Source organism: Hippopotamus amphibius, chromosome 12 (assembly GCF_030028045.1).
Source record: "Hippopotamus amphibius kiboko isolate mHipAmp2 chromosome 12, mHipAmp2.hap2, whole genome shotgun sequence".
Lineage (NCBI taxonomy): Eukaryota > Metazoa > Chordata > Mammalia > Artiodactyla > Hippopotamidae > Hippopotamus > Hippopotamus amphibius.
The window spans coordinates 75,852,754-75,864,339 of record NC_080197.1 but is presented as its reverse complement, the minus strand read 5'-3'; the positions used below and the strand labels follow the sequence as shown (position 1 = coordinate 75,864,339).

Below are 11,586 nucleotides of genomic sequence, written 5' to 3'. Positions count from 1 at the left end.
GAGAGGCTCTGCCTTCATTCCTGGGGGTGGCAACACAGGGGACCCCAGGCTGGGGGCTTAAACACCAGGGATGCGTTGTCTCACTTTCTGTGGGCCAGCAGTCTGAGATGGAGGTGTGGGTGGGTTGGCTCCTTCTCATGGGCAGAGTGGGAGGGTGGGTGAGCAGGTTCTTGTTTTGTTGACCCCTAGCCCCACTGTACCCCTGACAGGGCCGCTTCCCTAGCACATTTCCCGGCTGGCTGAGTCACTGGACAGGAAGGGAACGTCAGCAATGGCTGGCTGCCGACCAGGGACCCCTCACCTCTGGCCACGCCCAGGCCAGCCTCCAGGGGAGCCCCTGCACACCAGCCCTCCCCATTCTGGGTGTCCTGCTTTGGCTAGCAGGTGGCCACTCAGCCCTCTGGTGGGGTGGGGGGAGGCCACAAGGCCTCACTCTCCCTCCCTGGACAGTCCCTTATCCGGGGGCCCAGCTGTCCTGAGAGGCTTCTGCTGCAAGTCACTCATCCAACCACACGTACTGAGCCCTCGCTTCGCTTTCCACAAATAAGTATCAACACCCAGTGTGGGCACTACTTAGGCCCTGGAGATATAGCAGCAAATGTAAGGACCAGCCGTGGCCCCGGTGAAGTTCACATTTAAGTGGATGCAGACAAAGACCAAAAACATCGATGGCTGCCATGTCAGCAGCTGATAAAGGCAACAGAGGGAGTAGAGCAGGGGAGGTGACAGGAATGCATGGGCTGAGCAGGGCCATACATCCAGGTGAGACGCCATCTCAGATAAGCATCCTTTGGAGCAAGGCCCAAAGAAGGAAGCCTCCTGGGGGAGAAGGATCCAGGTTGAGGGAACAGCAGAGGCCCAGGTCAGAGGCACAGTGTACCTGTCAGTTTCAAGACACATCCTAGAGTCCAGGGTGTGTGCGGGTTAGGGGAGGAGGGGAGGGGACCAGATGCACCATATAGTGTGAGCATCATGTTGTAGGCCCTGAGGAATTGGGGCTTTACCCTGAGGAACTGGAAACTTTAAAAGTTGAGAACAAAATGTCCCATGTCTTCAAGGAGCTTCCCATCTAGAATCAGAAAGTGGAGCAATTCCCAGCAGGAGCTATGTTGACAGTGGGATTCCTGCTAAAGATGCTTGGAATTCAGCCTCAAGGCAGAGGAGTGTTCTCTGCCAGCCCCGGGGAGACCGCCTGTCTCAGTTTAGAAGCCTGCTGTGCTGAGTGAGTGTCAGCTTAAGACTCTTTGTCCCCAAAGCGGGTGCTTGTTTATTTGTTCATCATACATGTAAGCTGGGGGGGGAAGTGTCGTAATCTCTCGGTTAACCGCTTTGCCTTGGAAAACGGAGCTGACCCAGCCGTGGCCAACCCCGTGCCACGGAAAGCAGAACACAGCGCGTGTGCATGTGTGTGCTGGGGGGTGGGGGGTGGGCAGGGCAGGGGTGTGGATCAACACTTTGCCATCTTCCCTCGTCCCTTCCAGCTCTGCGGCTTCCCTGGGACTGTTCCTCTCTCCTGGAGGCAGGGGCAGGGTGTGGGCACAGGAGATGGGGAAGGCGTTGGGAGACACTTTGGAGAGTGTTTGTGGCAGAAACAGATTGTGTGCAAGCAAACGGGGCCACTAGAGAGAGAGAAATGTAAGCAGAGCCCACGTACATGTGGTGACCGAGAGCATTCCTGCGGTTCTAAGGATCTGGGAAAACAACTTGCAGATCTGGACAAGTTCGCGCAGGGAGGGTGCAGTACGATGGGCCAGGGCCGGAGCTAAAAATATGACGGCACTTCTCTGTCGGGCAGAAGCATTAGCATCTGTGGGATTGCTGGGGGTGGGGAGGAGCGTTCCAGAGCCATCAGGCACAGTGAGGCCAGAGAAGCGGGCAGGGAGGGGTCGGCCGGGCCTCTCAGTCTCCGCAGTGGGAGAGGAGGATGGGTCCCCCAAAGAGAAGACCTCTCTCCTCTTCCCAGCAGGGAAGCCGAAGCCCAGAGAAGGCTGAAGTCAGGCAGGGAAGCGCTGAGGTGAAAGCTGTTCGGCAGCAGAAGAAAGACTCCACGCAGTAACGGCCGGCCGGGCCCCCACCCCAGGCTGGCCCATCCCTCCCAGAGTAGCAGAGAGGGGTGGGGCCGCCTCCAGAGCTCCTCCCAAGGAGGAGTTAAGGAGCCCAGGAGTGGCCTGGAATGAGGGAAGGGACACAGCATTTATCCGGTGTTCTCTAGGTAGGGGTGTTTTCCGTAAGGTCCCACGATGATCCTGAAAGGTAGGTATGTCACTCCTTTTTTATAGATTATGATGACAGGGTTCTGGACTTCCCTGGTGGGCCAGTGGTTAAGACTCCACGCTTCCACGGCAGGGGGTGCGGGTTCAATCCCTGGTCAGAGAACTAGGATCCCACATGCAGCGAGGTGCGGCCAAAAAGGAAAAAAAAAGGAAAAAAAAAAAAAAAAGAAAACAGTGTTCAAAAAAGACTGAATTCCAAGGCCACCCAGGATGTCTGGCAGAGCTGGGACTGGACCCCACAGCTCTGCCCCCCAAGCCTACGCTCCTTCTGCCACTGGTCACGTATCTAAAAGGCAGAAGAGGAAGCGCACCCTTTCCAGGTGGCCCCAGAGGGCAAAGCAGGGATAGGGATCACAGGTGGGGAGGAAACCTTTCTAATAACCAGAATTGCCTGACAGTAAGTGGCCGCCCTCAGGAGGCTGTGAGCTCACGCAAAAGCTGGCTACTGGGGATAACGAGAGGGACCAGGAGATTGCCATCCCTCTCAGGGGCTGTGCTGTGTGGAAGCAGCACGGAGCCTGCCCTTCCTGGGTCAACATTGCCCTTGACCTGCCCTTGGTGTGGGAAGGAGGGAACCTTGAGTTTGTGAAGAGTAAGAGAACAGTATCTCGGAAGCTGCCTACTAATGGGTCAATTACTCACCCTAACACCCAGCAGAGCCGAGCCCTCCAGCTGCTGACCTTGAACTAGGGAAATAGGGCTCCCACACAGAGAGAAACAAACACACCAGACCCAGGCAAGAGAGGGTGTTTGCTGCAGAAACAGGGGCTCATTTACATGCCACCCCCCAGGTCTCTAAGGAGTCAAAACACAGGACAATGGGACCTGGAGAACCCAGGGGAAGTGCCTGCTACTAATAATTATAATGTTAATAGTATCATTCACAGCTGTCTTTTGTTTGGTTGGTTTGTTTTTTGTTTTAATATTTACTTATTTATTTGGTTGCCCCGCGGTTTAGTTGCAGCAGGCTGGCTCCTTAGTTGTGGCATCCAAAGTCTGAGTTGCAGCATGCATGTGGGATCTAGCTCCCTGACCAGGGATCGAACCCCAGCCCCATGCATTGAGAGCATGGAATCTTAACCACTGTGCCACCAGGAAGTCCCACAGCTGTCTTTTCTTGAGCATTTACTATGTGCCAAGCACTGCGCTAAATGTTTTGGATATATTGTGTGATTTAACCCTCAGGGCGACCCTGTGAGACAGGTGCTCTTATCACCTTTTTACAGACAAGGAGACAGGCCCAGAGAGGGGATGTAACTCGCCCAAAATTGCACAGCGAACGTGGCAGAGCTGGGACTCAAGCCCAGATCTGTCAAGACTCTAGACTCTGAGTATAAGTGAGGAGCTGGTGCTTCTGCCATCTCTGCCCTGATATAGACATAGCTCCAAGACAGAATGTAATTGTTTCCTATTGCTGCTGTAACAAATTACCACAAACCTAAACACAGCTGTTTATTATATAACACTTGTGTAGTTCAGAGTGTGAGCTAAAATCAAGGTCTCAGCAGGGCTGCCTTCCCTTCTGGAGGCTCCAGGGGAGAATTCGTTTCTTTGCCTTTTCCAGCTTCAGGAGGCAGTCCTCATCCCTCAGTATGTGGCCCCTTCCTTTGGCTTCAAAGCCAGCATTGCCATGTCTCTCTGACTTTTTTGTCACCTCTCCCCCTGACTATAGCCAGGGAAGACTCTGATTTTAAAGATCCACGTGGCTAGACTGGGTTCACCAGGCTAATACAGAATCATCTCTCCATCTCAAAGTCCTTAACCTTAACCCCACCTGCGAATCCCTTTTGCCACATAAAGTAACACATTCACAGGCTCCAGGGATTAGGGTGTGGACATTTTGGAGGCCATTATTCTGCCTACCACATAGGATAAAGAGGAGAAAAAGCAAATGCACCAGGAGCAGGGTGCTTTAAAAGGGAGGGAGGAAGGAGTGAGGAATTATATGTATTAGTATTTGCATAAAGGATGCATAAAACCAGCATCGGTTGTTGGAGGAGAACCAGACTGATGGGGGACAAGGCTGGATGGAGATATTTTGTGTTATTATGGGAGTGTTCAAACACACACAAAACTAGAAAGAATTGTCTAGTGAATCCCTTCTACCCATCACCCAGCTTCAACAGTTACCAGCGTTTTGCCTTTCTAGTTTCATTTATCTCCCCACCTTTTGGGAAAGGACTGAAAACGTATAGCAAATCCCAAACACCATATCACTCTAGCTTTAAAAACTTCCATATGTATCTCTAAGAGATGGCGGTTTTTCAGAAATATACCACAATGCCGTCATCACACCTAATAAAATTAACAATAGTTTCTTACTAGCATCTAATACTTAGTTCGTATTTAAATTTCCCTATGGGACTTCCCTGGGGGCTCAGTAGTTAAGAATCCACCTGCCAATGCAGGGGACACAGGTTCGAGCCCTGGTCTGGGAAGATCCCACATGCTGAGGAGCAACCGAGCCCATGCACCACAACTACCACTGAGTCTAGAGTCCGGGCTCCTCCACAAGAGAAGCCACTGCAATGAGAAGCCCACACACCACAACCAAGCGTAGACCCCACTCTCAGCCACTAGAGAAAGCCCACAAACAGCAACAGAGACCCAACACAGCCAATAAATAAATAAATTTTTTAAATAATTATAAATTTCCCTAATTGCCTACAAACTTTTTTTTTTTTAAATAATTGGTCTGTTTGAATCAGGACCCAAAGCCCTCATGTTGCACTGGGTTGATGTGAGTTCTAAATCTCGCACAATCTATAACAATTTCCAGGAGATATACTCTTCCTTCTCTAATCTTTTATATCTTTATTTCTCAATCATGTAAATGAATGATCTACATAGAAATTAAATCCAGGAGAAAACATAAATCTAATGCTACACAGAGAATTAAAGGATAGAGGTGAAGAAGAGCATCCCATGCAGGGGGTCGGGGGCAGAGAGGACAGTGGGGGTGGCGGGGTCCTGCCAAAGCTCCGGGAGGTGGGTGAAGTCAGGGAGCCCAGGAGTCTGCCATTCTGAGGGGGGTTCTTGGCCTGCTTGGCAGAGCTGGGTGGAAGGGTTGTGAGGACACCAACAACTGTCTAGGCTGCAGCAGCCTGAGGAAAGTCCCCAAAGCTGAGAATGATGCAATCTTATCTAAATGTACAGCCTGCTGAGAAACCACAGGAAACCCACCACACGGCCAAGTGTTACACCAAAGCACCCCAGACCAGACAGTGGAAAAACTTGCAGGCAGATAATCACAAAGGACAGAGGATCAGCTGAAACTCCTGGAGGTCAGAGACCTGAGCTCTGTTCCAGCTTTGCCTCCAGCTGCCTGCAGGGTCCTGTGAAGGTCACCTGTAGAAGCAGCACCTTGAGTAACCATGGCTGGGGGAGCCGGAAGTGAGTGATAATATCCTGTAGCATTTGCTTGGATTTGCATGAAGAAGGTTACATAAAAACCAAATGAGAGTCAAATGAGATCCTGAGTACGGAAGGAGTGGTGGAAATTCTCCGCACTTAATATTGCTGACAGCCAGATCCCAAAGCCCCGCTCCTACCACCAATCCCTACATTATCCCTGCCCTGAAAGGAGGGTTGCTGCAGGATGAATAGGAGTTTGCTAGGAACAGTAAAGTTACTGTAGATGAAGAGAATCGCAGGGTCAAAGGCAGAGAGGTGGGAATGAGCCCAGAGCCTTCAGAGAATTAAAAGGAACGCAAAGTGCTAAATCAACATGGGATCTTGGATTGGACTCTGGGACAGGAAGAGGACATTAGTGGAAAAACAGGTGAAATCAGACTAAAATCTGCAGTTTAGTTAATAGTACTGTACTTAGTTTTGACAAATAAACCATGGTTTTTTTAAGATGTTAACATTAGGGGGAAGCTGTACTATCTTTGCAACTTTTCTGTAAACCTAAAATTATTCCAAAATAAAAGAGTTAGTAAGAAAGAGAGAGAAGGAAAAAGGACAAAAAGAAAAGTAGTACAAAATAGCTAAAGCATATAAGATGTCAGAAGAAGGAACGGCTGATGGGCATCAGCAGAGGCCAGGTTACCGGGGCCTCCTGTGCCCCACCAGGGGGTCCAGACCCCACCTCTCTGCAGGCAATACTCCATGGTGATGTCCCCTCTCTCTGAACCCTTCCCACGGGCCCCAGGGGGCCGTCAGCCACAGCTAGTTTCCTTCATGTTCATCTTAACTATATTTCACCCACCCATATGTGCCTGAACCCAAGCACAAAGGTCCCAGGTCTGCTACACACACACACACACACACACACAGCTCATAGGAGGGGCCTGTGTCCAGCCTCTAATCCTCCTTGGGAATCTAGAACCATCACCCAAAACAGAGGTCCGCAGCCATCCCCACTCCACGTGGTGGAGGAAAAGCAGTCATCCGCCCGTCTCCGCAGCTGTGAAAGAAGGACAGGCACCAGCAAGGGGAGGACCAAGATGCAAACTCTCTACCTGTCGTTGGCCCCTAAGACTCAGAGGGTCAGCTTGCTGGGGGTACCTTCAAGATGGGACAACCCCTGTGGCGTCACCTGCAGCCCCTTCACCAATCTCCACAACCAACGGACAAGAAAGAGAGAGAGCATGCCAATGTTAACACAGCCACTTACCCCAGGGAGAGGCAGTTTAGCACCTGGGCTCTGGATCCAGACCACCAGGGCTCAAATTCTGACTCTGCTGTGTCCTAGCAAGTGAATTCATGCTGGTCTTTGTTTCCGCACTCATAAAATGGACATGCATGGACATGCTAAGAGTATCAACCTCAGAGGGCTGTCTGAGGATTAAATGTGCCCATCCAAGTGTTAGTTCTTTGGACTTATTTTTCCATCTAGTGTCTGCAGGATGCCTACTGTGGGTACTACAGGAGCTGATCATCCCTTCGGGGAGAGTTTTGAAAAAAGATGCATGAAACACAAAATTACCATCCAGGACAACGTCTGATCAGAGTCTAACGGGTTTCAGAAAGAAATTGCTACAGGAGTGCTGAGAGGGAGGGCCAGTGCAACGGATGATCAAGGATGCAGGGAAGGCTGAGGCTGAGCTGGCCTCAAAGATGGGTAGGCTACTTTTGGGGGAGAAAAGAGGAGGATGGGGCAGAGGAAAGAGGAGGTGGGAACCCAGCCACAGGTTGCGGGCCTGCATGCAGTGTCCCAAGAGAGGGACCAGAATTGTAAATATAGGTTATGACAAAAGAGCAGAGGGCCTTTATGGTGAGCTTAGCATTAGGATATGAGCCTTTCCTGCTTTCAGGAAATATTTACTGTGCACCTGCTATGTGTTGGACACTGTTCAAGACCCTTGGGATACATCTGAGAATAAGACGTGATCCCTGCTGTAGAAGAGTTTACATTCCAGAGGGAGGAGGCAGATTATAAACAGTACACAGGCTAAGAAAATTCTTTCCTCTCTTAGAGGGTGATAAGTGTTCTGGCAAACAATGTAGAAGCAAGTGGAGCCGGGAGGTTTTCAAGCAGGAAAATGAGTGGGAAAGAGAGATGCAAAGCTTTAGGAGTTAAAACAAAAGGATGATATTAAATATTAGTTACTTACAATTCTTCCCTGCTCCCTCACCTTTTTTTTTTTTTTTTTTCCCTCCATCTTCTAAAGAGGACAGATCCTGATTTGTTTTGCTGAGCTGGAGTAGTGGGAAGTAGAGGATGCAGACTGGAAACGCCGAGGGAGGGCTACGTTGCTCCCCACGAACCGGAGGGTGAGGGCCAAGGCCTGGCAGGGGCTGGGCAGGGGTGCAGGGGACCTGGCAGTTGTGCCTCACAGAATGGAAGTTTGAAGAAAGTTCCAAAGGGGTTTTGAGAATGGTATTCTCTGGCATGAGAGCTGTCACTCCTCACCCAGCTCTCTGTGAAAGCATCATAAACTCCATACTCTGTGGGTGGTCTGCACATTGACTATGCATGTGTTCAACGCACTGAAAAGAAGTTATGGTGGGAGGAGGGCTGCCCGAGGCAGTCCAAGTCCAGTGACATGGCAAAGCAGTCAGTCCACTGATGTGTGCAGACTGGACCCGTGAATGACGGGAAGGCGAGAGGGAGGATGGGACAGTTGTTTGGACTGAGGAAGAGCTTCAAAGACATGGCCCGATCTTGGGTGGTACAGGAGGCAGGAAAGTTGAGCAACAAACACGGGGCTCGACTCAGAAGCCTTGACGTCCGCTCTTTACTCTAAATCATTACCTCTTGGGTGGTGAGGGATAAATTAGGAGTTTGCGATTAACATACACACTACTACATATAAAATAGATAACCAACAAGGACCTAATGTATAGCACAGGGAACTACACTCAATATTTTGTAATAACCTATATGGGAAAATAATCTGAAAAAAACATATATATCTGAATCATTTTGCTGTATACCTGAAACTAACACAACATTGTAAATCAACTATACTTTAATTTAAAAAAAGAAAAAATAGATAAAAGTAACTTCCTTGAAAAAGATGAAAAATTTTAAAAAGACATCAACAATAAAATCCTGTCATTTTAACAGAGAAAAAAATAATACACAGAATACATCACTCTCTCCTGCCTTAGGCTTGCTTCTTCATTTTCAGATCAGACAGCCTCGGTGGCACCTCCTACCAGTGACAGGAGCAGTAGAGGAAGCAGGAACCACATTCAGTGAGCAGGTGTGGGACCAGAGGAGGCAGAGGACTCACAGGTGAGGTGGGGGTTCGGGGCTGATGGGGGTGGCGGGCAGCAAGGAGAAAGGAAGCTGGCTTCTTGTGTAGGGAGGCCCTTGGCAATTAGGAAGTCTGATCTTGAAGTTTATTTTGAGATGTCTATTAGTTTCCCATTGCTTCTGTGACAATTTACCACAAATGCACTGGCTGAAAATAGCACACATGACTTTACAGTTCTGCAGGTCAGAAGCCTAAAATGAGTCTGCAGGGCGACATTTGCTTCCTCCAGCAGCTCTAAGGGAGAATCCACTCCCTTGCTGTTTCCAGCTTCTGGAGCTGCCTTCATCCCTCCCACCTCTGCCTCCACCTCCACATCTCCTTCTCTGGCTCTGACCCTCCTGCTTCTTCTTCTAAGGACTCCTGGGATTACACTGGGCCCATGTGTGCACGCCATGATAGCCTCCCCATCCCAAGACCCTAACATAATCACATGTGCAAAATCCTTTTTGCCGTGGAAGGTGGTATCTTCACAGATTTGGAGTGTTGGGAGGTGGGCATGTGTGGGGGGACATTAAAGTGGAAATGTCCAACAGGCCCTCAGATATCATGATGACTTTAGGGAGAGGTCAGCTCAAAAGAGACATGTTGGGAAGAATAAGGGAGGATGCATGTCCAGAGAAAGAGGGGAGCAGAGGAAGGAGGAGCCATGCCCGAGAGACACCCACCCCCTGGAAGTTTTTCCACGTGTTTGCAGAGGGCTTCTTGGCCCAGCAAGGGCCTGGATGCTTGGAGAACACAGAAATTAACAAATGTAAGTGTATTTAGAGGAGCTCGCCTCCAAAACGTGTACACACAAGAGATCACAATGAAGGCTCATGAGTCACACAGCAGAGATCCAAACATGAAGGAAATCCATGAAGGAAAAGACCGGAGCATTCACGCCTTCGTGGAGTGGTGGCATTTGAGCTTAGAGAGAGGAGCAGCAAAGACGTTTCTAGAAGGGAAGGGAGTGAACCAAGATGGTGCAACACCAGGCACAGCAAAGAAGAGGTGTCTAGAAAGAAGGGCTGGCCGGCAGGGTCATGGCAAGGAGAAATGGCCATTGGTGTGGCAGCTGGGGGGCCACAGTGGCCCAAGAGAGTGGACCCTCCTGCCTCCTCCCACAGCAGGAAGCAAGAACAGGGTCCCAGGCAGACGGGTGTGGCCCGTCCTCAGCTCCCCAGCTCTGGGTTCAAATCTTACCACCAGGGGGCACACAAGAGCCAACGTGGCCCCTCAGCCTAAGCAGGGGGTTTTCCAGAAGCAGGATGTCCTGAGGGAACGGAAGAAAAATTTTCCCACTCCATCGCCTCAGAGCCTGGAAGGCCTCACCGCCTTCATGTGATGTCTGACTCAGGGGCTTACCCAGATTTTCCCCTTGCAGTTAAAGCAAACCATATTTTTTCCGTCACTCCCTTTCCTGGTTGCCTGTAGGACTACACGCCTGTAACAAACACACTTTGGGGCGGAGGCTCAGGGCACCACAGAACGCAGGGGACCTGACATCTCCTAACTCCACATGTCATGGTACAGGTGAGCACACAGGCCCAGACAGAGGAGGTGGCTTCTCCAACAGGAACGGAAGGGTGGGAGCAAGAACAGAACTCAGATCTCCTGACCCGCATTCGAAGGACCCCCTTGACTGTATGTAATTTGATGTCTCCCCATAGCCCCCCACCACTGCTTCTTGAGGGTAAATAATAACAGTCACAGTGGCCGTAGCCACCATTCCCTGGGCACTCCTGGGGCAGGCGGACGACCTCGGTGCTCCCAATTACCCTGAGAAGGAGTTTCTATTATGAGCTTAAATGTTTACTCAACTCCTCCCATCTGGGCGTGTGAATGAAGGCGGAGGGTGGGGCGGCGAGAGGAGAATATAAAAAAGATAAAATCGTTTCTCTCCTCAGACCTGTCCTCCGAAGACAGGTGGACCCTGGCTGAGAACTGCACCGTGAGACCTTGTCTGATTTCCGGTCTGAGTGCCCCACGCGCTGCTGGTCCCCAACCATCCTCGGCCACAGTGGGCCAGGGGCAGTGACCGGGGTGCGGAGTGGGGAAGCAGTACCAAAACCCTCTGCGTGCCACTCCTGGCAACATTTAGGGAACTCTGTTTGCTCTGCTGCTCCTTCCCCGTCCTCCTTCTCTCCCTGTCTCACCCACTGTGGCGGTTTCCCCTGCGGCTGCCTGTGGTTTCATGCCCGTGCCTTTGCACACGGTGCCCTCTGCCTGGAATTCCCTCTGCAGCCTCGTCTGCTGGCCCGCCTTCCAAAGGCAGCTGCCGCATCCCCTGCGCTGGAAGCCTCTCCCCGCTCAGGCAGACCGGGGGACACACCCCGGCCCCTGAGCGTTCTAGGCCACGTCTTCCCCCATTAGCACAAGTTCATGTGCCTGAGGCACTGTGAGGCCAAACACACCGAAAGGGAGTTTGCAGCAGAGAAAGGTTTATTGCAGGGCCATGCAGGGAGACAAGGTGGCTCACACCCCAAAAACCCCAAGCTCCCCGAAGGGTTTCTGCAAAACATTTTTAAAAGTCTGGTGAGGGGGACTCAAAGGAGGGTGGAGGGGGAGTCGAGAGAGGGAGGGAATACGGGGATATGTGTATAAAAACAGATGATTGAACCTGGTGT

The 11,586-nt window shown here is 50.9% G+C and overlaps 1 long non-coding RNA gene across 1 annotated transcript; it reads left to right on the top strand.

The window, feature by feature from the left end:
- Positions 1-2,168: 2,168 nt before the first annotated feature.
- On the top strand, positions 2,169-11,586 carry LOC130833589 (uncharacterized). The gene is made up of 5 exons (XR_009048498.1): positions 2,169-2,253; positions 7,889-7,991; positions 8,852-8,963; positions 10,498-10,603; positions 10,867-11,586. It is a non-coding gene; the product is annotated as an uncharacterized LOC130833589 (long non-coding RNA).